Source organism: Heterocephalus glaber, unplaced genomic scaffold (genome assembly GCF_053883595.1).
Source record: "Heterocephalus glaber isolate CG9 unplaced genomic scaffold, H.glaber_assembly_v1.0 deba00001444, whole genome shotgun sequence".
Lineage (NCBI taxonomy): Eukaryota > Metazoa > Chordata > Mammalia > Rodentia > Bathyergidae > Heterocephalus > Heterocephalus glaber.
The window spans coordinates 6046220-6070985 of NW_028258297.1; the positions used below are offsets into that span (position 1 = coordinate 6046220).

At 43.8% G+C, this 24766-nt stretch overlaps 1 protein-coding gene across 26 annotated transcripts in view; it reads left to right on the top strand.

Annotated features, from left to right (window-relative positions):
• Pacsin2 (protein kinase C and casein kinase substrate in neurons 2) overlaps positions 1-24766 on the top strand; it is a 114412-nt gene that overhangs the window by 35438 nt on the left and 54208 nt on the right. Inside the window, exon 1 of one of the 26 annotated variants that reach the window (XM_087213774.1) lies at positions 9245-9513. The exons of 24 other annotated variants lie outside the window; for them this stretch is intronic. The gene's annotated coding sequence lies outside the window, so the exon portion shown is untranslated. Of the gene's footprint in view, positions 1-9244; positions 9567-24766 lie in introns of those variants that run through there. One more of the 26 variants, XM_087213778.1, reaches the window with a different exon arrangement.

Sequence of the window (24766 nt, forward strand, 5' to 3'; positions counted from 1 at the left end):
ATTTTTAATATTGTTTTCCTTCTTTGGGGTTCTCCTTCCTTAGCTAAATTTTAAACAAAGACCAAATAGTCACTGACGCCTTTTTGTGAATGATATAATGAATATTATTAGTCAGTTTACAAGTTTATATTATTTCTGTAATAAACGTTACAATTTTTTTTTTTAAGAATGGGAAAATTGGGGCCGGGGATTTAGCTCAGTGGTTTCGTCGCCTGCTGCGCAAGCGCAAGGAACTGAGCTTGATCCCCGGTACCAAAAAAAAAAAAGAATAGGAAAATTGGGGTGGGGGTTTGGCTCAGTGGCACCGCGCTTGCCTTGCAAGCACAAGGTCCTGAGTTCAATCCTCAGTACAAAAAAAAAAAATTAGGCAAATTTATTGGGGAATAGGAGTCCTGAATGAGTTGCCTGTAATAAACTTTTATTTTGAAAACTGTTTACATAAAAGTTGCAAAAACAATATAGAAGTTTCCCATATTCACGCAGTTTACCCCATTGTTAACATTTTCTATAACCATAGCACACTTATGAAAATTGATAAATTAGCATGGTTATATCATTAAAGCACCGGCTTTATCCAGATTTAATCAGCCTTTTCACTAATGGCCTGCTTCTGGTCCAGGATCCCATCCAGATGCCCATGTCATGTTTATTTGTCATGTTCCTTAGCCCTTGTTTATGACAGTTTCACGGGCTTTCCTTATTTTTCACGACCCTAGTAGTTTTTCTTTTTTGGTACCGGGGATCGAACTCAGGACCTTCCGCTTTCTAGGCAGGCGGCAGAACCACAGCTAAATCCCTGGCAACCCTGGTAGTTTTGAAGTGTGCAGGCTGGGTATTTTGTAGAATGTTTCTCAGCTTGAGTCTGCCGGGTGTTTCCCTGTTATTAGACTGGGCTTATGGTTTGGTGGAAGAAACCCACGGGGTGGGGAGCACCCTTTTATCACATGATGTCAGGGTTGTGTGATATTACTGTGACTCATCACTGCTGACCTCGCAAGGTTTTATTGTCATTCCTTGGTTTTACACATATTTTAAGTGGCTCTGACTCCCCACAAGATGCCAGTCCCTTTAGCACTTGCTTTGGGCCTCTTCTCAGGGTCTGCTGGGTACCAGTGTCAAGGAACCCTGCCAGGCCAGGTAGAGATACATTTGGTGCATCGTTCTGTGGGCATTCCAGTTTTCACAACACAGGAAAGATTGGCCTTGTGTTGGTAATTGTTGGAACTGGGGGCCATTATTCTAGTCTCTACTGTTTACATTTGATGCTGTCCATTGGAAAAGAAAAAAATTATTTTCAATCTACAGGAACAGTCAGTCCTAAACTATTGACAGTGCAGCTATGATATTGATTGTTGTCAGAGCTGCTTAGGATGCTACTTGTCTTAAATGTATTTGGCTCTTCAAGGCCTCAATACCTTGGATTAACAATTTCCCGATCCTGTATGTGCCCACCACTGCCTTAAGCTACTTGAGATGTTCAGCCTTGCTTTCCCGTGTGGTGCGTATGGAGGGTCTGCTGTGGAACCCACTTCCCGTCAACCACCTGGTGTGTATCCTCACGTGGCCATGTCTCATCCTGTGCTGAAATACCATTGGGAAGATGATGGCAAAAGACTGTTAAATATAGTAGACTCCAATTTTTTTTTTTGTACCAGGGATCGAACTTGGGACCTTGCGCTTACGAGGCAGGAGCAGAACCACTGAGCTAAATCCCCGGCCCCAGTAGACTCCAATTTTAAGTGGTAAAAGTTGAGAAAGACAGGAAGTTTGTAAAATGAGATACACCTTAAGTTTGTTTTTTATTATGGTTATCTGCCTATTTTAAATGGCAAAGGGAAGTGCGTGGAAATTAGTGACTGTGTCTTTCATTTAAATTATTTGGTTTTGTTGAGACAGGGTCTGCTTTGTAGTTCAGGCTGGCTTTGAACTCACTAGCCCAGGCTGGCCTAGTGGTGATCCTCCTGCCTTAGTCTCCTCAGTGTTGGGATTACAGGCATATGTCACCATATCTGGCTCCAATTGTGTCTTTTCAAATGTATGTAAAATCAGTGCATTAGAGGTTTCAGATGTATACTTCTTACTTGCCAGGTTGAAGTATAATCTTGAAAATCTTGACTAAGGGTTCAGATGTTTCCCATTTCTTGGCTTATGTGGATCCTTGGTCTCCCCATTTTTCCCTCTTTTTCTTTAGCATTGGTCCAAAATAGAGAAGGAGAAAGAAGCTATGATAGGGTTCTGGAATGCCTTGGGTCATGATTCCATTTATTTACAATATTTGTACCCCTCTTGGTTTTACAAAGAATTTGAATTGGTTGTTTGAAACTATAAAAAGAAAAAAAGGTGACTGACCTGAGCTCTTAACCTTCCCACCTCCAGAGCAAGAGCAATAAAATAGACATTTTGTTTTACTAAGGGCCTCACAGTCTTCTTGAGCTCTCCCCACTGTCCTAGTGTGTAGGCAGAGGTCCTCAGAAGAACCAGGCATATGCCCCACTGTCTGTGTGTGACAGTGGGCAAGCCATTTCCCCCTGAACTGTAGTTTTCCTTCCAAAAAACGGGGATGATACTTCTACCTTATCGTGACTACGGAGTCATTGTATAAAGATCCTAGCAGTTGTGAAATGTCATAAAATGAGCACACAGAAAATAGTTCCTAATTTTACCATCAATTGGCAGGACTTCTAAACACCAGTTCATGGTGATTATTCATTGTCATGCAGCCCAAATATCAACAGTACAATTATTTTGTTATAAAGCTGAAGATATTTTGTTTAAGGCCTTTTATTTATTCTGAGATTGTAGTACAGGTTAAGCATCACCTAGCTGAAAATCCAAATACCAAAATGCTCCAAAATCTGAAATTGTTTGGAGAACCAATGTTATACCACAAACAGAAAATTGCACACTATGAAACTTTGTTTCTTGGACAAAATTATTAAAAATATTGCATAAGGGCCAGGAGTTTTAGCTCAGTGGTTACGCCGCCTGCCTCGCAAGTATAAGGACCCGAGTTCGATCCCCAGTACCAAAAAAAAAAGAATAAAAAGTATTGCATAAAATTACCTTTAAGCTGTGTGTAAAAGGTGCATATGAAAATAGATGAATTCTGTGTTTTGACTTTGGTCCCATCCCCAAGGTATCTTCTTATGTATGTGCAGATATTCTACATCCAAGAAATTCTGGAATCTGAAATACTTCTGGTCCCAAGCATTTCATATAAGGGTTACTTATGTATACCTGTTCTTTTGTATTAAAGGGCCTTTTTTGTTGTACCGGGGATCGAACTCTGGACCTTGCCCTTGCAAGGCAGGCGGCAGCACCACTGAGCTAAATCCCTGGGCTGTGCCTTTTTAAATTATTAAAATGGCTTTGAAATAAAATAATGGGAGGTGGGCTGGGGATTTAGCTCAGTGGTAGCGCTGTCTGCCTCGCAAGCACAAGGTCCTGAGTTCAATATCCGGTACCAAAAATAAATAAATAAAATAAAATAATGGGAGGTGATAGATTTTTTTTTTTTCTTTTTAAAAATACCCTTAGTGGGCAAAATAAAGTTGGCAGTCTGTGTTGGCTGCTTTTCTTGTCCTCAGTGAAAAAGGGTCAGTGAAGTTGAGAGCTCCTGTCTGGTGCTGTGTGCTCCTTTGGAGAAGGGGAAAGCCAGAGTCAGTGGGAAGTGGCAGCTAAAAGTAGTGACACAGCCCCTTACATGACTCAGCTTGGGGCTCATCTTCCTGGCAAGCTGCCCACATCTCTTCCTCACTCCCTGTCCCAGCCCTGGCTTGGCTTCCTGTTTAGGTTTGTTACACAGCACCTGTCACTCTGTGGTCCTTGGGGCACTCATCTCTCAACTTCCTAGAGTCTAAGCTGCTTAGGGGCAGGGATGGTGAATTATTTGGTTTGTAACTTCCAACATGGCAAGGGTATTGAATAAATGTTTGTCAGATGGTTAGCTTTCCATCATAACAGATACCTGGGATGATCCACTTAAAAAGAGAGGAGATTTATTTTGGTTCACAGTTTTGGAGATTTTGGTCCATGACTGGTTGGTCCATTTGCTTGTGGGCCTGTGGTGAGGCAGAACATCACGGCAGGAGTGTTTCTGGAGCATAGGTGCTCACCTGGTGGCCAGGATGCAAAGAGAAAGGGGAGGGGGTTGGGGTCTTATAGGCTCCTTTGAGGCTGTGTCCCCAGTGGCCTGAAGGTCTTCCCCTAGGCCAATGTCTTAAAGATTCTACTACCTCCCATTAGAGGCACTGCTCTGGGGATTAAGGCATGGACTTTTGGGGAGACACTCAAGATCCAAACTACAGCAGAGTACTGAATTAAAATACAAATAAATGAGGGAGAAAAACCATGCCGATAAAACATCAGTATAGCATGCCCCTAGTTTTTATCCTGAAAATACTCCTAAACCCACTGTGGACCTTGCTTAGCATTCGTTTTTGAACTTCAGACCATCCTTCTGGGATCATTTTCCATCTTTAGTGTGTTGTCTAAGGAAGGCTTGGGCTCTTCCAGGGCTGTAGGTGGTGTGATGTCTTAGTCACTGGGATGTGCTAGAAATCCAGGTGTTGCTTCTCCTGCTAGCATTTGGGGATTTATAAACTGCATGAGAAAAAAAATTAACATGTTCCCTATATCATCTTCATCTTTTTTTTTTTTTTTTGGTACCAGGGATCGAACTCGGGTCCTTGCGCTTGCGAGGCAGGCGGTGGAACCACTGAGCTAAATCCCTGGCCCTCATGTTCATCTTTGAAAGTTTTCCTCAGTTGGGCTTTCTGTGTTAATAAGTCTGTTCCTCTCCTCTTCTTCTTGCTCCTCCTGCTCCTCCCCCTCCTCCTCATCTTTGAACAACTTCCAGAGAAGCAAATAAGCTTATATAAGAGATTTTAATTTTTTTTTAACTTTGCCAACATTAGAGTTGGTACATACCTCAGCTTTGTCCTAGCATCTTCTTTGATAGAGAACATTTGAAATTTGATTTGGCTTACTCCTTTTTATGGATGAATGGTGGGAGAGTAAAAGCAAGATGGCTTTATTTTCATCTTAGTTTATGAAAACTATAAAAGGCTAACAAGTAGGATTTGAAGTTAGCCATTAGGCTGTCCTCCAAAAAGAAAAAAATTGACCTATCACAATGTTTTCACATGACTTTATTTATGAACGCAGGTGTCCAGAATGTAATATTTATCATTTGAAGACAAAACAAAGCTCACACTCTAAATTAGCAGGTTGTGTTTTACTCATTTACTTACAGCCATTGAAGTCACCTCACTGGCATTGTCTTTATGGGAGTGATAGTGAAGCTGAATTTAACTGGTTTGAAAGAGGACATTGGGTTCATCAAAATTGTTGATGTACGATACAGCACCAGTTGCTCTAAGACTTGTCTCAGTGAAATACACTTGGGCTAGCATATCCCAGACAGGACGCAATTTGTGGTCAATATAATTTCCATCGTGCTGCAAAAGTGGCTGGTGAAAGAAAGTTCTCTCATTGCAGTTCTGCAGAGATCTCTCTTTCCTCTTTTTTCTTCATTCCTGTCTTCCTTCTCCCCCTTTCTCTTTACTGAGATATTAATTTACATACAACAGATGCATCCTTAGGGGCCTTGACAGCTGGACACAGCTGTGAGCTTCTGTCCCAATCAAGAGAATACCCTATGGCACCAAAGGTTCCTTGTGCCCTTTGCAGTCACTCCCCACCCCACCCTGTGGCCTGGCAGGCACTGATCTAGCACTGCAGAGGAGATTTGCCTGGGTTTGAATGTCATACACAGTACCTCCATGGGTGGGTGTGTGTGTATTCTTTTACATCTGGCTTCTTTTGTTCAACATTGATTTGTGATTCACCCCTGTCTCAGCCATCATAGCTCATTCCTTTATTTTATTTTAAATTTTGAGGTAAGAGCTCACTAAATTGCCTAGACTGACCTTGACCTTGTGATCCTCCTGTCTCAGCCACTCATTCCTTTTACTACTGAATTGTGTTGACACTACCCGGAGTTTTTTTGTTTGTGTCTTTTTGGTCTCTGTACAGGGGATTGAACCCAGAATGTTGCTTGTGCTAAATGCACCACTGAACTACTTCCCTCAGCCCCCCTTTTTAAAACATTTTTTGGGAGACAGGTCTAAGTTGCCCAAGCTCGTCTTGAACTTGTGATCCTCCTGCTTCAGCCCCCTGAATAGCTAGGATTCCATGAGTGCACCACATCCCTGGCCCTTGTTGGGTTTTGATGTCCTGTGTTGGATATATGCGATAGGTCTAGGCACTGCAGGAATTTATGTATGGTCTTTTTGTAGTCCTTTGTCTCCCCCCCAATTTTGGACAGCATTGAGGAGGGCAAAGTGGATAAGCAAATAAATCAGATTTTGAGAGTCTTCTTTTCATTAAGTACCTGCATCTTGAGTCCTTGGTAGTTTGACTTTTTAGAACAACTTTATTTTGGGAGTTAGTGCAGTCTTGGTGTTTGCCTTTCTGGATATGGGGATATGGGAATTTCTAATGGTGTGAGGTCTTGTAATCCTGCTCACCTGGACCACCTGGTTCTGCATTTTGGGCTTACTAAGCTCAGAGACCCAGAGACATAGAAACTGTGAGCCGCCCAGATTGGGCTGCCAGGTATCCCTATTTCCCTACATCTGCTGCCACTGAGACATCCTGCTTTGTCCTTGCCCTCTCTGCCTCAGCTTGGGCTTCCCCGGTGAGGGAGGACTGATGGCATTGAACGCTGCAGCCCAGTACCATGTGTAACCACTTTATAAATGTCAGTGCAGGAGACCGGATGCAGGGGGCAGGGTGACAATGAATGAGGGAAGAGGGAATTTGCTAAGAGGTACAGAGTTTCTTTTTGAAGTAATGAAAATGTCCTATAGTTAAGGTGGTGATGGTTGCATACATCTATGAATATACTGAGTGTATTTAATTGTACGTGTTAAATGGGTGAATTGTATGGTATGGAAACGCAAGTTTTTTTTTTTTTAAGCAGTAGTATTAGAAGAATAGACCAGTAGAAGAATGGGGTAAATATTTTAGAAGTCTTGTTCTTTCCGCATATAACATGACCTATTGCCAAATATCCACATTTTTGGCATGAGTATGATAGAAATGGCTTTGAATGTATCAGATGGACCTGGTTTGAATCCTTTTCTGCTCTTGTTAGCTGGGTGACCCCAGGCAGGTTGCTTACCTTCTCTGTGGTACTTGCCTTTCCTGTAAAACAAAGATGGTACTACTGATCTTATAGAGTCCCTTAAGAGCTTGGTGAATCTCAAACATTTCACCATATGACAGTGGTAACAACAGGCATCAGATAAAAAAGCAGCCTTGTTAGATTCTTATCATAATGTCTTTGAGTCAGGCTAGGTTAATGCTTTTGTTAGCTCCAGTTGCCACAGGGAGAATTCCCATGTGCTGATGTGCAGGTACTCAGCCCTGGATGAGGACCAGGTGCTGGAAGACACTGGGATCTCTTGCTAACTGGGGACAGGAGATGCTTCCTGAAGGTTTTCTGTGGTTTGAGCCGGCTGGTGGTAAATTCTCAGAGAACCAACCCATGCCCCCTGCTTTGGGAAGCCTCTCCTGCCCCACACTCTTCATAACTGTTCCTTTCTTTTGTGGTGTCCCTCAGTGCTTGGGACATGCTTGGTTCTGCTGTTTTTTCTGTGTGCACCATTTTTATTTACACTTCCACTTGGCCCATATACTGTGGGCCAGTCCAGGGCAGGAACCATGGCTGGTGCACGTGTGGTGTGCTAAGTCCCTAGACACTCTGCCTGGCACTGTTTGTTGAATAAGGTTCCAATGGTTTCAAGTCTTTGGTGGCAGAAATCAAATAGGAATGGAAATACCTGCTGAGGTACCACTTGCCAGAGCTTAGCAGGTGGATTTTGGAGCAGTGTGTCTGTCCCAGTGCTGCCCGCTGTTGGGGGACTACACTGTACCCTGGCCCAGAGCAAGAGACAATCCTGTCCTTAGCGTAATTTCCTCCATATAATATACTATTTTGTCAATTACATGTTTTACCTTCTACAACTCCCCCTGGCCCCTGTTGCAAGGAGAGACCTGTGTTGAAGTGGTCTTGTTCCAGCCACCACCACTTAAATGTCACATCTTGACTTTCTGTGAGAATAGGGGGTGTGGAGTTTATTTTCTGGGAGGGCACCTTGGGGAAACAGCTCTTGAAATACTTGTTTCTTGTCTGTCTTTGCAAATTAGTTTCAATATCTGCTCCTTCCTGTGGGGTTTGTAATGTTTGACACTGTATACTTTAAAACTTTTGATTAAAGCCCCAGGCAAGGTCCTGAGTTGCTCCCCGGTACCCAAAACAAGACAAAACAAACCACTTTTGATTAAAGAATAACATGCATACAGAAAAATGCACAGGTAAGTGTGTGTGTCGGTGAATTTTACTGGCACAGCACATGCATAATTAGTTCTAGAGCCAGAGAATCCCTCCCTCCCCCTTCCCACAGTGCCTCAGACAGCCTCCGTGGGTTGTACAGACCTGTAACTCCTCTTTTGCTTTATCTAAGGAGATTCCTGTGCTATGCATTCTTGTAGGCACATGGATTGTGAAATTAGGAAAGAGGATCTCCTCCTTCCTGCCTAAAGTCGTACTATTGTTTTTCCTTCTCTTTCAATTCTATGTCAGATCAGAGAATAGGCTTTTTAAAATTTTTCTACTGGAGATCAAATTTGGGTCCTTGCGCTTCCGCAGCAGGCGGCGAAACCACTGAGCTAAATCCCTGGCCCCGGCTTTTTTTTTTTTAAATGGCCGGGTGGTGGCACATGCCTGTAATCCTGGCTGAGGCTGAGGCAGGAGATCACCATGAGTTTGAGGCCTGCCTGGCCTTTATAGTGAGTTCTGTTCAAGGTCAGCCTGAACTACATAGCAGGACCCTGTCTCAAAGCCCCCCTTCCCCAATGTCACACTTGCCTATTTGAGTGCTCTACTCTTAGGAGACAGCCGTGGGACACTACATCTCCAATCCAGTCTCCTGTATTGGTCTTCATCTTCCACTGACAAGCTGCTTTAGCACGCAGCTGAAGTTAAATTTTACATATAGGGACAGTTTAAGATTAGCCCACACAAGCAAGTCCCTGTTGCATTGGCTGTAGTCATGCCTGACTCCTTGGATACAAAGCTGTTTTTTTCCCTCTCCTAAGCAGAGAGATCCCACATACAAGGAGAGAATCTAAGAGTATCACGGATAGTGTAAGTTAGTTTGTATAGGGGTTGATTTGTGTGGGCTAGTGAAATACAAATTTTGTTGTCAGACCTCTTCTTGATTTTCCATGGAAATGCTGGAGTTCTGTGGCTACTTTTTGAAAAGACTTCTGTGATAGGCACGGCAGGCAGGAGCTAGGGAGCCGTCCAATAATCTGTTGCCTGTGGCGTGAATGCAGCGCTGTAGAGGAATGACCTTATGTCAACAGCCAACAGGAAATGAAATGTGCCGGGAGAACTCAGCTGAAGACGGAGGTCAGACAGGCCAGCAGGCTCAGAAAGAGCAGGTAAGGAAGCTGATCCCGAAGTTGGGTGGCTGAAGCCAGCATTAGACAGAAACGTGAGTGTGCTGTTTACGGCATGCATTTCCTTGAAGGTAGACCTTTCTGAAAATAGACTTTTCATTGATCTTTCTTCCTGAGTGATTGATTAAACAGCAATCTCACCTTGTAAGAAAGCCCACCTAGTTTTAGAGCTCCTTGACGGAAGTGTTCAGCGGGTTCCAAATTAACCATTGTGCAATGTTTTGTCCAGGATCCATTGGGAGAATGTCAGTGAGTGAGTCATTTTCTTGGTGAATAGATTTTGGTCTAAGCAAGGGAAGGGTTGTACTTATAATTTTTAACTGGCTTTAGAGTGTATGTGTAAGCTTCCTTCCAGAATGGAATGACTTTGAAACTTTGCGTGCGATGGCATGTTTCAGACCATTTGGGTACCTCAGGCTGTGTTTTCTTCTTACCAGGCAGCTAAATGAGTTACGTGAGTTAATTGTTAATAGAGAATTGTTTTCCTCCTGCTTTAAGACATCATGTTTATTACATGCTGCCCTTTCCTTTCTTAATAGCCAAATGTCATCTACTGGTGGGTAAATGGGACTTGGAGAGAAAAGGAACAAATGGGCCTTGCCAGCTGACAGTGATTGCTGTTTCTTGACCAGCCCTCAAGCTCCCTGAAGTAGCATACTGCCAGCTCCAGGCCCCTTCCCCGGCCTCCTGTGGCAGCTCTTTTTTACTTCTCTTCTCAGCCTGCCTCTGCTCCCTTGTCTTCATCAGAGGGCTGCTACTAGGCACTTTGTTTATACCCTTATTAGATAGTGAAATGTAAACATTTTATTGTTTATCAACTGAGCAGACTGACATACAATTTTAATTGTTTCTTTTCTGCAAGTCATACTCTGGAATTGAAATTATAGTTCCCTCCTCCATTTATTTGTGTAGTACCCTAATTCCAATTAGAAGGGTTTTTTTGTTTTTTGTTTTAGAAGTTTGTTTTTAATCCTGATATTTAAGTGATCTGTCACTAAGTGAATTATACTTACTGGATTACCTATTGCCAAGAACATTGTCTAGGCAGTGTCCTCTTGCTGTTCTCCAGAAAATGTCATACTGGGGGCTGGGGACTTAGCTCAGTGGTTTCACCGCCTACCTTGGAAGCACAAGGTCCCGAGTTTGATTCCCAGTACCAAAAAAAAAAAAAAAAAAGGAAAAGAAAATGCCATACTGATGCAGTCTGTGCCATGTAGTGAAGCATGTTTTCTTGTTGGGTCCTTACCTACTGTGGTTTGTGTGGTCTTAACACTTTTAGGTCACATAGCAGAGATTTCTAGGAACCTCTGAAGTATAATGGATGTCTTTTAGACCTTAATTTGCTCCTCAAATCCCTTCCTTCTAGATAATACAGTATCTTACTGAATTCTAGATGGACTTTAAATGTTGCATTCGAGTTTCTTAACTTCAAAGCATGTCTTACAAATGTGAGAGTATACCAATGAGTAAAAATAGGCCTCTATTTCATTATTTTTCTTTTCTTTCTTTCCTTTTTTTTTTTTTTTTTTTGGTGCTGGGGATTGAACTCAGGACCTTGTGCTTTCGAGGCAGCGTCACTGAGCTAAAGCACCGGTCCGTCTTTTCTTCACTTGATCTTAGCCAATAGGCAGAAAAGTGATTCTGTCTTTTCTTTTTACACAGTGTCAGGCCTTTGACTATTTTGCCCACCCACATAATTCTGTCACACATTTGGTGTCATAATTTATACTGTTTTTTTTTTTATTTTTTTATTTTTTGGTACCAGGGATCAAACTTGGGTCCTTGCACTTGCGAGGCAGGCGGCAGAACCACTGAGCTAAATCCCCCACCCTGGTGGCATAATTTAAAAGGAGGGAGCATGATGCTTAGTTGCAATGGCTCCTGGAGTGGACATGCCTAGTCTCCCACATTTTAACAGAGGAATTGAGACTGAGAAGCTAGGTGACTGATCCAAGGTCATACAGCTTGTTAGCAGAGCGAGTTTGGAACCAGTCTCCTGCCTTCTAGCTGGGTCATTACTCCTTCCATGATAGTGATCTGCTTTCTTTATTTCTATTTATTTATTTATTTATTTTTGGTACCAGGGATCAATTTTTTTTTTTTAAGGCAAGGTCTCACTATGTAGTTCAGGATGGCCTTGTACTTACTATGCAGCCCAGGCTGACCTCAAACTCATGGCAGTCCTCTTGCCTCAGCCTCCCAAAAATATATAATGTATGTATAATGACATGCATTATAAGTACAAAGAGCATTGAGATTTCTGCATGTGACAGTTTTTCTTAAAAATAATGTTTTCTTTTAAAAAAAATAATGTTTTCTATTTTATAGTTTTTCTTGCCTCCTAAATTAGGTTCCAAAGTGAGCCTCATTATGTGATTATCTAAAGATGAGAATATCAAACTTAATAAGATCATAGATCATAAAAGAAGCGGGACAAATACTAAGTTTTTCTTTGAAGGAAGATTTCCTGGCACATGAAAGGAACATTTTAGTTCCAATTTCTCAGCATTTCTGCATCCTACTTCCTATAAGGGAAAAATGCTATCTCTTAAGTCTCTCTTTTTTTAATGGTGAAAATAATGTGTACTTAGAATTAGCCAGCTGGACTCAGTTTGATGATCCCAATTTTGTTGGCAACATCCAAAGCATCATCATCAGGAGCCAGTCGAATAGACACCTTCTTCTCTCCATCAGGCTTGATTTAGGGTATTGACCTTGGCCACATCAGTGTCCTAGAGCTTCTTCACAGCTTGTTTGATCTGGTGCTTGTTGGCCTTGACATCCACAATGAATACGAGTGTGTTGTTCTCCTCTATCTTCTTCATGGCTGACTCTGTGGTCAGGAGGACTTGATGAGATGACATAGTGGTCAAGCTTGTTTCTCCTGGGGGTGCTTTACCGAGGGTATTTCGGCTGTCGCCAGAGCCACGGTGTCTTGGGACTGTGGAAGGTGAGTGACGTGCGGATTTTCTTCTTTTTGTGGCTGTGGATGCCTTTCAGCACTGCTTTCTTGGCTTTCAAAGCTTTTGCTTTGGCTTCAGCTTTGGAAAGGGCAGGAGCTTCCTTCTTCACCTTCGGCGCCATCTTGGTAAAAAGCCATCTCTTAAGTCTTGAGATGGGCTGGACAGGTTTTAAAATGTGAGAGGCCTTAAAATAATACATAATAATGTAAATAAAGAAATTATTTAATTCATAAAAATGGAATTTACTCATAACTTTCTAGAATCTTTAAAAATAATCTCTGCTGGTTGGGATGTAGCTTAGTGGTAGAGTATTCATTTGGCATGTGTAGGCCCTGGGTTCAGTCCCTGGTACCAGGAAAAAAAGTCTTTGGTCACAATTGCATTTGAATCCTTCTGAAATTCAAATATAAATAAAGGTATTCTGGGAACAGTGGTTGACTCCTCTTAGAGCTCAGTGTGGCTCTCACTGTTTGTTCAGAGCCACCTGCAGGGCCCTAAAGAGGTTCCTAGAGTAGCACTTATTTGTATTTTCTGAAGAATTTAGACTATGTTCCTTGAAGAATTTGTGAAACAGACTGCACAAAAACAGGCATTTTCATAGATGGTGAGGGTTGAAGGTCAGCCTTGGGGCTGCTGTTGGTTCAGAAATCTCCGAGAATTTGTGCTGTTGGTGGGTAAGCTTTTCTCACTTCATCCCTGTCTGAGGTTCTGTCCAATTTTAGTTTATGTGCTGTCAAAGCAAGCACCTGGGACTCTTTCCAGATCAGGTTCTAGTGGTGGCCTTAGAATGTCCTCCATGACCCTGGAGAAACTTCTAGTACCCTAGGCCTTAGAGCTGTGTAAAGAAGAGAGTGTATGTGAGTGTGAGAAAACAATAGTGGAAGATAAAGCTCATTGATGTTAATGAATGAGTGAGTGAACAAATGAATTTCAGTGTTCCCTTTCTGTGGAGATTTTTTCCAATGCTGAGGATCGAACTCAGGACCTAACACATGCTGGAAAGTCTACCACTGAGCTGTTCCCCAAGCTCAAGGTTACTTTTGAAAGACTATACTCATGTGTCACTGGGCTGATCCAAACACTTTTGTACTTTACAGTTCTGTCTTGATACCAGCTGATCAGGTAGGTGTCTATTTGATGTCCCTTCCATTCTGGGAATCTGGTGTATTTTTCTAGTAATCTTTGTCATATATGAATCTTTATGTGGATTCATGTAGCATATTTTTCCTTTTGGGAAAACTTAAGGTAATAATGTGTGTTCAGAATTTGAAATATATGCCAGGAGTCATCGCAGTGGTGGTTGGCTGTTGTTGTTAACCTGAAGTTTGGGCTGTGAATTTCATACTCAGGCTTGTTCCTTACCATGATTTGTTCTACAGTGGAGTCCTTCAGGGAGATCAGGGAAGAGTGATTTCCTGAGAAATGTCTTCTTTTAAGTTTGTTATTTTGGTGTGTTCACATTCCTTTATTTCTTACCAGCTCAGGGATGCATGTATGTTTTTTAGCTTTTAAAGTCTTCCACATGAGAGCCACCCTTTTGTCCTCCACTGATGACAGTGTATTGGAGCTTCCATGTCACCCCACCCACCTCCACATCTCTGGACTCCCTTCCCGGGCATGGCTGTGTGCCAGGTGCCTCGATGATGCCTCAAGGACTCAGCAATGAAAAAGACAAAACTCTGGCTCTTGAGGCTCTTCTGTTGTGCGCAGAGAGAGGCAGTGTGTGCGTGTGTAATTGGGCTGAGTGTAGCAGAAATTGGAAATCGGGTGTCAGAGTTGGGGCAGGGTAGGGGAGGGCAGGCAGGGAGGGAGAGTCTGAGCAGATGCTTGGTGCTGTGTGCCAGCAAGTGAGGCCACAGGCTGGTTGTGTGTGAGTGCCTGGAAGGGAAGGCACGCGGTTTCCTTCACTGTGAAGGGGAAGGCTCCTACGTGCTGCCACATTTTCTGTTTCACTCTTCAAAGTAAGCCAACTGATACGTTCTTTGTACCGGGGATTGAACTTAGGTCCTTGTGCTAGCAGGGCAGGTGGCAGAATCACTGAGTAAATCCCTGGCCCCAGCTGATATATGCTTACGGCAGGAAAAATTAAGAAATACAGGTGTGCAAACAGAAAAAGCCCAAAATTGCATATTCTGCTACCCAGAGGTGATTATCTTTGACATTCATTCAAGATCCATGCAAATGTCATCTCCAGGCCAGGTTTCCCTGACCCTCCTCCTGTCCACGTGAACCTAGTCATTCTCTGTCCCTGCTACTGGGCTCCGTGCTTATTATTAGCCCTTGACACTGTGTTACTTACAAGCATGGCTTAAGTCATCAGCAGGGACTTGGTCATTCCTGATCACCCATGAAGCTAGCCCAGTGCCTTGGCACACCAGAAGCCTCAGTTATTTTTTGTTGAATGAAAGAAATAACATTTTGATACAGAGCCTTTTAGACATTGATAATCACCTACTATAAACACTTATTTTTAAATAAGCCCCTGATTGGCTTTAGATGTAAGTATCTTACTTGCGGTTTGAACAGTCCTACAAGCCATCTTTGTATTGATGGCCAGTGGGCTGATACTTTGTTTCCAGCAGTGGTGGCTAAGGGTTTCAGAGCAGTTTCTCAGTGGGCTTCCTCTTCCAGACTACTCTTGCATCTGTGCCCTGCCCACCAGACCTGGTCTTCTTAGCTTTCTTAGCAGCCTCTGAGCTCTTCCATCCAGGGCTTGTTTCACTCCCATCCCCCAGCTCTTAGCAAGGTGTCCACTTGCAGAAAGTGTGTTTCTAGACTATGGATGTTTTGGAACATTGGGAATGTTTATGTGTGTGTGTGTGCGCGTGTGTGTGCCGTACATATAATAGAAACTGCTTTTTCGCTTAATCACATTTTACTCAACTTTTCAGAATAAAATTTTTGTTGAAAATATTTGAACATTTGGGACACAGGCTGTTCTTGAACCAAACTGACAAGTGCTTTGTTAAGAGTAGCAGGAGGGAGAAAGAGAAAGAGTGTGTGTGTCACTTTACAGTGTCAGATGTAGAATGACACTTTCTTAATTTTACAATAGACTGCATTGGCTGGGGCTGTTTTTATACAGTGAAGCAATAGCTGTGCAGCACAATAAGAAAGAAGTAAAATATTTAACTTCTAAAAACAAAAAGATAGATCCTGAAAAAGATACCCTGATTAGTATCAGGTAAAACTTGGTAAGGTGAGGTATTTTGTCATAAATGGAAATGCTGTTACCTTTTCTCCTTTAAAAAATGGTTGCTGGAAATTGTATCAGGCAGGGAACATATGAATAAAATATGAGACCTCAAGGTAAGGGTTTGTTTCATGCTTCTGGAATTTATAGGGTGTGGCAGTGTTGCTTGAGTGACATCTACCCCTGGAGGTGGCACTGCCAGATGGCTGGTTGGAGTTACCTGAGGACCAAGAGGTTGGGAGCAGGGAGGCTGACATTTGCTGTCATTTACATTCCTCCTAACTTCTCCTTGCTGTGAGTCAGCCGTATTTCCCCATTTACAGATAAGAAGGAATAAGGCTGGGCTGGAGATTGGCTCAGTGGCACAGCACATGGCTGCCAAGTGAGAGGTCCCAGTACTAAAAAAAAAAGAAGTGTGAGGCTTCACAGTGCATCTAAAGCTTTGATTGAGTATTATTATCTTAAGTGTTTTGTGTGTTTTTTTTGGTCTATTAGTCTGGCTGCTAATCTGTATGTAGGATAATTAATTTGATAAGGACTTAAAAATAAATGAATCTGATGCTGGCAAAAAAAAAATAAGATCAAAAGATGTTGGAGGGAAAAGGGAAAAAGAATTGAGATGTATTAGGAACCCATACCAATTTCCCATAATGACTGAAATCATTATGTACTGCGAACATGTACTAATAAAAATAAAGAAATTTTTAAAAGAGTAAGGCTTAGAAATAAACATGGACCTATCACATCTGTCATAGGATGTTCAAACCTGTCCTTTACATTTTGCTCATTTGGGGGAAATTTTGCTGTTTTGTTTTCTTTTCTTTTGAGACAGGGTCTCACCTGTAGCTCAGGCTGGCCTCAAACTTGCAATGATCCTCCTGCCTCAGACTCCTGAGTGCTGAGAATTACAGGTGTGCACCACTATGCTTGGCCAGAAATTTTGCTGTTAATTTTATGCTTCTTTTAGCTCATTTGTTTCAGATTGTTTCTTGACAAGTGGGTTCACTTTCCTTTTTTCCAAATTACTAGATACTTCATGTTTTGTGAATTTAGTTTCTTTGATTAACTAAAATCACCGTCAAGTTAGAGCTCTGTTTTCAGTGGGTTACACTGAGTCCAAACTGGTCCTGTGTGCTCTAGAGTAGACTGCTTTGGCAGGGGCTGGTACATGTAGATGAATAGAATGGTTCTTTGAGAAAGTGGTACCATAGTCGAATGCAGAGATGCCTACAAAATTTTAAAAACCAAATCCTCTGTGGTCTGCATGATTTTTTTCTTTTTAATTTAGAGGTAGATATTCATATGGTAGTACTGCTTGAGTAAGTATTTCAATATTTCATTTCCTGACAACCTCTGCTGGGCGGGACGTTACGCTGCTGTTTCCTAGCATTGTCCAGCATTCTTCTGGTGGACATCGGGTGGTGGGCTCTGAACTGGATGTGCTACTTTTTTTGTGTGGTTTTTTTTGGTACTGGTGATTGAACTCGGGTCCTTGCGCTTGTGCAGCAGGCGGTGAAACCACTGAGCTAAATCCCCAGCCCTGGATGTGCTGCTTTTTAATTGCTGGAAGTGGTTGGGACAGAAGTCTCTTGTGATGACTTGAGTAACTCAAGCTGGTGTCTGACCCTTGTACTCTGCCATGTGTAAATTCTCTGTCCACCTCTTTAAAAGTCACAGTAGCTTCCCACAGATTGGCCTCTAGGACCAGCCTGGCCCTGTGCTATACTGGTTTTTGTCACCAAGATTCCTCTCCCTGGGCTGCTTCCCTCTGCTTCTCTAGCTGATGAATTCCCATTGACATTTCAGCCCTGGGCACCTTTTCCACACCCTCTGTGTCCCCATAGCGCTGTATTGGAGGGGGTTGTTCAAGAGTCTGTTAACCCTGTGCCAAGGGACTACCCCAGTCAGGGGTACTTGGCCCCTTTGGCTTAGCTGGCTACAATGGATCCTCACCATTAGACATCCTTACCCTGTCCCCAACTGCTTAGGGATGACCCCCCGATCCAGGCACCATGCTAAGTCCCAGAGGTTGCCATTTGACCTGCACAGCTTCTAAGGAGATTGGATTCCATTTTATAGTTGAGCTGTGTTAACCATCACCCTTTTAAGAATTTTGCCTGAGGCAACTGGACCATGACAGCTCTGGTCTCCTGAAGAATCAAAGTGCACATTTCAGAGACCTACTAGATTTATCTATCCATTGGTCATGTTTTGTAATGTTCTCTCTTGCTGTCTCTTATTTTCAATTCTGTAGCTTTCATCCCTCAGCTAGGGCTGCAGCTGTCTAGAGGGTTCTGCTCTTTCAGCCTTGGAGTAGAGAAGAGCCTCCGAAACTGCTGCCTGTCTGCACAGGAAAAGCATTTGCTCCCCTTTTGTGTACAAAGGGCCACACAGGCTCTTTGTGTGACAGAAGCCTTGCTTCTAGAAGAGGCTGCCTCAAAGTGGAATGGTTGAAAGACACTGGAGGGTTGACCTGGGGCCACTGTGACTCATGCGCCTCATTAATAATACCCTTTGTCCAGCCTCGGGAACCTGCTGCTGCTGCAGGTCTTGAAGGCTGGCTTCCTAGCTGCCTGCTCCCTACAGTCAGCACTTCTCCTCCCCCTCTTTCCCCTTCATGTCTGCCCTCAGAAAATGACCCCATTTTCTAACTGGGACAAAGGACAACCTTCTGACCCATTCTATATTTTTTTCCTTCTGCTTTTGCCAGAAGAACCTTTCTGACTCAACTGGGCCTATGTGACTTTTCTTTTGGGGGATTTAAGTGGATCTCTTGAATGGGAAAATTTGCAGCTTGAGGAGGAGCTACCCCACTGAGCAAGTGCTTCTGATAGAGAAGAAATCTTCTCGTAATAATTGATTTCTTGAAGCTGTCTCTGGAAGTGTCCCTCAAAGACTGGCACAGAGGGAAGTGGGGCCACATGAGAAGTGCAGGGACTAAAGATGCAACGCAGGCACCCAAATTGCAGCCTTGTCACAAACCTCTCTTGGTCTGTGGCTGTCTGTTGCTTGTTCCATGCTGTGGTTAGGATGTAAGATGCCCTGAAGTGAGGGGCAGACACGGCAAACAAGGGCTGATGTGTTCTGATCCACAGCTGGCTATGGAGAGGAGCAGACCTGGTGTGCGTTCAGGGATGTGCAGACTGTTGGACTCCACCACTTTATTCTTTGGCGGACAGTTTTGAAGGTTGGGGTGTAGCTGGGGCTCCTTGCTATGTGGACGGACGTGTTAGTAAACCTGAAGAACACTGGTTCTTCAGAGCCCTAATGTGGGTCTTTGTTGCAGGTGACTATCTCAGCAGTCAGTGTCAAATGCTTAGGGCCGGGGATTTAGCTCAGTGGTTTCGCCACCTGCTGTGCAAGCACAAGGACCCGAGTTCGATCCCCGGCACCAAAACCCCCCCAAAAAACAAAAAAACACACAAATGCTTACCTGTGTAGGCAGAAGGAACCACAGCTGCTTTATTGAGATTTTGGTGACCATAAGTCATAATGCTTTTTCATATTTAGAATAGAAAATAAAAACTGTGGACCCTTTGCCATCGCATCCACCCCCAGAATTGAGGAGAATGTTGGCAGGATGTGAGTGGGACACCATGAAGTCAGCCCTCTCCCCATCTAGACGATGGAATTGGGGCAGGGTACTTGTGTGTTAGCTTTTCCCCACTGCACCTTCTCTTCCTCAACTCATTCACTAGCACCCTTTGTTCAGAGGAAGCAGTGAGTGAGGCGATGGAGCTATGAGGAACATGACACTTGTGTAGCAGGTTGGTAAAGGAGGCCAAAGCACATGCAAGGTGGCCTGGAGCGGGTGAGTGGCACGGCTGAAGGGGCAGTAATTACAGCCTGGAGGCCCTGCTGGCCTCAGGAGAAGCATTGTGGGGATTTGGAGTAGAAGCATCACATGATATTTCTTAAAGAGACACCAACCACTGTGCTGGCAGAGTGGAAAATGGAAGGAAGGAGGAGGGCTTCATACTGGTGGCCACCAAGAGCCACAGTGATCTAGGCAGAGGCTCTTAAGTGACTTTAACAGGGATGCCATTGTTGAGGAATTAGGGTGCAGTAGGAGGATTTGAGGGTTCTGAGGAGCTTGTGTCATCAGGTTAAATGTGGTAGATTGGGAGGGGTAAAAAGAAGAGTTTTTGGTTTGAGCAGCTGGTGAGTTCCCTGCTGTAGGAGACCCACAGTTGGCAGTGGTCTGGAGGGGGCCAGGAGATGGTGTGCAGTGACTGAGGCCTGCGTGGAGGTGTCTAGAAGACAGTTGGATGTACGGAGAGTAGATCTCGGCATTAGATTAAAGGCAGTTTATGTGTGGGAACAGAGGAGCTTGGTTAAGTAGTGTGTGGCGAGAGAGGGCCTGGGACAGAATAGGGGACACCAACATCCTGGGCATGGTCAGAAAGAGATCATGTGGAGGCCAGGGGAGGAGGCCTGAGGGGCTTCTGACTGTCACCCAGTGAGGGTAAAGGGTAGTGGAGGGGAAGGCCGAGGCCAACTGAGAAGGTCTGCAGGGGCATTGGCAGAGTGCATGCTGCTAGGAGCCAGCAGGCAGGGTGGAAAACCTGGAGGAGCAGGTTTTCCAGTGCACCCCGCAGGCAGACTGGTGGGGCAGTGGGTAGGGGTTTTAGACAGATAGATGAGGAGGAAGAGCTGCTTATCTTGTGAGGCCCTGAGACTGAGGGATAAAGACAGGGCAGTGGCCAGCCCAGGACATCAGAGAGGAAGTGTGGTGGGGGTCAGTGTCACAGGCTGAGGAATGAGGAGGGTCTGCCTGGTGAGAGACCACTCAGCGTTACTGCTCTTGGAATTTCTGGTGAATTTCCTTGTAAGTGTAAATGTGCTTTCTGAGGAAGAAAACCTCATTTCTATACTTATGTAAGGAGGCTCTGTGATTAGCAACATGAGTCCACTGAAGTAAATACTGAGGGCGTCATACAGTGTCCGCAGAGTCTGAATGATGAAACGATTATTGTATGTGTCTACCATGCCCTGAGGTGCCTTAGCACCCACAAAACAAGGGAACAATTAAAGGACCTTCCCATGGACCTGCCCTGCTCCTCCCTCTCCACCTCACACTGCCAGGTGGCCTGCCAGACTCTCTCCAAGCTGCGGGAGCCCCACCTACTGAAGAATTCCTTCCTGGTGCTGGAAAGCTCACACGAAAAGAGTTTTTCTTTATGTAAAATCATTGTCATTTTGTTGAAGCATCAATCCAGCTTTCTTATATGAAGGAAGACTAGTACTTCTTTTTGCCATTCAAATACATGCATCTTCAAATGCACACACTGAAGTCATTTTACAGAACTGAGGCTGAGGAGCCTTTACCTCCTCTTTGGAGTCTTCTCCAGCCCTGGTTGAACACTGACTTGGTTACTTATTGGCATTCAGTCACTTGGCAAATATTTGAGTGTCTACCTCCTGCTAAGCAATGGGAATACAAGGATGAAAATATCCAGCCCTTGCCCTTAAAGTTTATATGTAATGAATATTTATGTGCTGTTTTGCTTAGACCCAATTTCACATGTAAAACATTCACCTGCTTGTCCTTTGTGATGGCACTGTGGTGTCCATTTCACCGTTGTTTTCTTAGCTTTTGAGCATTTGATTTGTCTCCAGTTTTTGTTGTTCTAAATATTACTGTGATGAACATTTTGTTCAAGCTATTTTTTCCTTTGAGTTTATTTGCTTGGGGCATATTCCCAAGGGTGGACTGCGGGGTCAGAGGTTGTTATCTGCCTTGTTCTGTATTTCCAGATTTTTCCATGAAGCCAACAATATTAGACTACATTCCTATTTTCCTATAGTCCCACCCTAAATGGCACTGTCATTTGTCATATTTTTTTGAGTTATTTTCATTTTTAAGAATCCATTGCCCCTTCCCCCATAATTCATTGTGTCATATTTGGCTGTACTGCACTAGCAAGTGAAGCTCAAATTTCAGAGATTAAATATAACAAAATGTCTGTTTTTCCCACTTGCTCTCTGTGTGCCTTGTCTGGTAGCTGGGGATGTGGTCCCCATAGTTACTCAGGGGCCAGGCTGACCAGCAGTCCCCTCTCCTATGCCCGCTAGTTGAGGCCTCCTGGGGATGATGGGGAGGTCTGGGGTGTTGAGTGGGCTTCCCACCCTTTGTGTGGCCAGGACAGCTCACAGTCTGGCCCAGCAGATGGGACATCCTGGTCGTTCCTGTCTCTGCCAGCTGTACTCCTTATCAGTCCTTGAGATAGTGTAGGTAATAGGATTTTTATCAATTGAGTCGTTTTTTGTATTGCACAGAAGTTTAATGAATAATGTTTGAGTCAGATCTGTGTCTCTGATATCTTTTGTTTCTTTAATATTACAAATTTATTCTTTTCTCAAAGCTAGAGAATGAGCTTTTTAAAAAAGTTTCTTAAAATGGGTGGGCCGGGGATTTAGCTCAGTGGTTCTGCTGCCTGCCTTGCAAGTGCAAGGACCCGAGTTCGATCCCCGGTACCAAAAAAAAAGAAAAAAAGGGGGGCGGGTTATTTGGCTCCTCTGACATTTCAAATTTACTAAAGTATATAATGTCTAGTTATTTTAGTCTAAAATGGTTTTGGTCTTTGGCAGTGCCTGTTTGTTCTGCAACATTAAAATCTCCTGAGCACAACAGTGTAATACTCATTGTGATAAAAATGCCCAACAAACAAGGCATAGAAGGGAACTTCTTGACTGTATAAGGAGCATTAATGAAAATTCCCAGGGCTAGTAGTGAAAGATGAAGCTTTCCCCAAAAAGCCCAGATTAGGGCAACAATATCTGCTCTTTTTCTTTTCTTTTTTTTTTTTTTGGTACCAGGGAATGGAACTCGTGTCCTTACGCTTGCGCAGCAGGTGGCGAAACCACTGAGCTAAATCCCTGGCCCTCTGCTCTTATTCTTAATGCTCAGCATTGTATTGTATTCAAGGAGCCAGGGAAGTTAGGCAATAAAAAGAAATAAAGGCGATGTGAGTTTGAAAGGAAAAGGCAAACTGCTTCTGTTCACAGATGACATAATCTCATACACAGTATAGGAAGTCTTAGGGAATCCACCAAAAACTGCAGATTGAGTAATCTGAAATGCTTGGGACCAGAGTGTATATTTCTTTAAAATCTTTAGACCCTTCCCATATATTTTCTTGTCCTGCTGTCTACATTGTCACGTTACTATTGATTTGAAAATGTGTGATTTTTGTCCTTTTTCAAGTAACTTTCTATTTTAAACTTGTGGAATGCTGATTCAGTATGTAGGTTGTGGAAGTCTTCAGCCCGAGTCTCCATGTTCCCAGGATGCTTGCCAATAAGTCTAAAAAAAATATTGCTGTAAAATCAGTTTAAGACATGAATCTGTCTGCTGATGTTTCCTTGACCTAAGAAAAATGCATTTTGGGGACATGTCTAACTACATCCTGCAGGTGAACTGACAGCTGTTGGCTACACTGAGCCTCTGTGACTCTGGATCTCCTTCTTTGCCACTGGTTTTCTGAGAACTGAGAGCAGTCATTCCCCTAGAGCAGGCCATGAGCTTGTTTTCTTGGCACTATGGGGTATGAAAGACACCAGGGCCAAACAATTACTTTAAGGATTAGTACAGGAACCTGTACCATGTACTTTTCCTTCCTTCTCCCTCCGCCCCAAGCCAGGGCCTCTCACATGCCAGGCAAGTGCTTCACCCCCAGCCCTATTTTTTTTCTTAATACTGATTTCTTCCAAACAATAGGTATCACCTTCTACCTTCTCTACCTTCAGGATCTAGGGCAGACAGCCCTTCTTGAGCACCTGGTTTGGGTCCCACATAGATAAACAGAAGAGAGCCCTTCTGTGTGGAGCAGCAGGTGGAATAGCAGGAAGCTGGCCAGGGGTAGCCTCAAGGTGGTGCTGACTGTGCCCATCTGTGGAGAGGGAATGGCAGAGCCTGAAGGCCCCTACAGAACAGGTGGCCTGTTCAGTGTGCGCATGTTTATGTGCCCTCTCCTTGGTGCAGGCCTTGGGACACAACATAGCCCTCAGAGAGTCCTTCCCTGACTTGAAAAAGCTTTTGGAGCCTGCTTGGGTAGAGCAGCTCATCTGTGATGTGCCTTCCTTTCCCTTAAGATGAGCAGAAAGGAGGAGGTCAGGTCAGGTCAGGTCATGTGACCGCTCCTGATGTCCCAAAGGGCAGGCTTTTCCAAGCATTTTCTGCTTTGGAGCTTTCCTTCCTTCTTCAAGGCAATTCAAAGAATAAATGGACACACCTTTCTCTGGGGTCTTCAGAGAAGCATCTTCATTTTTATATTAGATCCAGTATTCTCTATTCCTACCTTCTGCTTCTCCACAAGCAAGAGAAACAATTTAGAAACTAGACCTTTAGCACAGATGGAGTGAATGATTTTAAAAGATCTTTCTCAAAGTTACCTCAAGTGACTACTTGGTTTGTTTCCAAAACAGTTTAAATTCCACTCAGCTTAGACTCTCTAGTTCTTATGGTTCCAGAGTGAAGCTAGCATTTAGCAAAATGAGCTTGTATACTCTGCACACTGGTGGATAGCACAGGTAAGCTGGGAAATGTGCAGGACCGGAATGGGGAGACTTCTCAAATGGAAGACAGAAGACATCTGGAGACCCGGGTCCAAGCTCCTTGAGTCCAGGCAGGAGGAAAGCTCCTCAGGGCTCCACTCCATGTGACTGGCATCTAAGTGGAGTGGGGCCCCAGGGGTACTGGACTTTGCTACTTTTTGGAGCTGCATAGGTTGGGTGGAAGGGCTCAGGACCACTTCGCTGTTCCTCACCCACAGTCGGGCCTTGGGCAAGTCTGCATCAGGAAGAGCTGAGTGAGGGGAGACACAGATTTGTGAGGAAGGTGTGGTCACTGGAAAGCATTGGGTGTGCTGGTATGCGTGCCTGGCTCCTTGTGTAGGACTCTGAGGAAGGTGGCCATGTACTCATTCAGCACAGGGCAACCACTGAGCACGGGCCTGTGAACGACTGAGCCAGGAAACGCAGTCAAGGGGTTAGGGTAGATAACTGATGGTGAGACAGAATGCAAGAATGAGGTCATTTTGTTCTTTTAAACTCAGGTATCATCATCTCTCCTGCTGCT